This window comes from Myotis davidii, unplaced genomic scaffold (genome assembly GCF_000327345.1).
Source record: "Myotis davidii unplaced genomic scaffold, ASM32734v1 scaffold735, whole genome shotgun sequence".
NCBI lineage: Eukaryota > Metazoa > Chordata > Mammalia > Chiroptera > Vespertilionidae > Myotis > Myotis davidii.
The window spans coordinates 704,256-704,868 of NW_006286235.1; the positions used below are offsets into that span (position 1 = coordinate 704,256).

Sequence of the window (613 nt, forward strand, 5' to 3'; positions counted from 1 at the left end):
TTGAATATGTAACTTCATTTACTTGCGATTCATAATTTTTTTTTCCTAAACTGCTGTAAAATCAGCAAAAATACTTTGGCAATTTTAGTATAGTTCCTAGGATATTGGGTGGCACTCAAAGGGTTAAGTAAATTTGACCTAGCCCTTACTAATTTCTAGTCTTTTTTTCAGCTTATGCTGTAAAATATGATATTTGTTGTCCCCAAAGACAAATCTAATTATGTTATTTATTGATGAAAAACTTTAATGTCTACTGGTTACCTTCAGGAAAACAATGCCTTTTCAGCTCCTTCCCAGGATGGATGACTCAACTTGCCTTTCCAGGGTTTGGTCCTGGTTGACCCACACACATTCTCTCCACACTGGCCTACCCACCCCTAACAATAACAATCTATCCAGCATTACTACCCACATTATCTCTAAATTTGTTAGCCTTGTAATAATCATACAGTTCAAATGTTTCTCATTCTATAAACAAACTAGAGGCCCGGTGCACAAAAATTTGAGCACTCGGGAGAAGTAGGGGTCCCTCAGCCCAGCCTGTGCCCTCTCGCAGTCTGGGACCCCTCGGGAGATAACGCCCTGCTGGCTTAGGCCTGCTCCCAGGTGGCAG

At 41.1% G+C, this 613-nt stretch overlaps 1 protein-coding gene across 1 annotated transcript in view; it reads right to left on the minus strand.

Annotated features, from left to right (window-relative positions):
• CDH12 (cadherin 12) overlaps nucleotides 1–613 on the minus strand; it is a 171,151-nt gene that overhangs the window by 89,494 nt on the left and 81,044 nt on the right. The window lies entirely within an intron of this gene.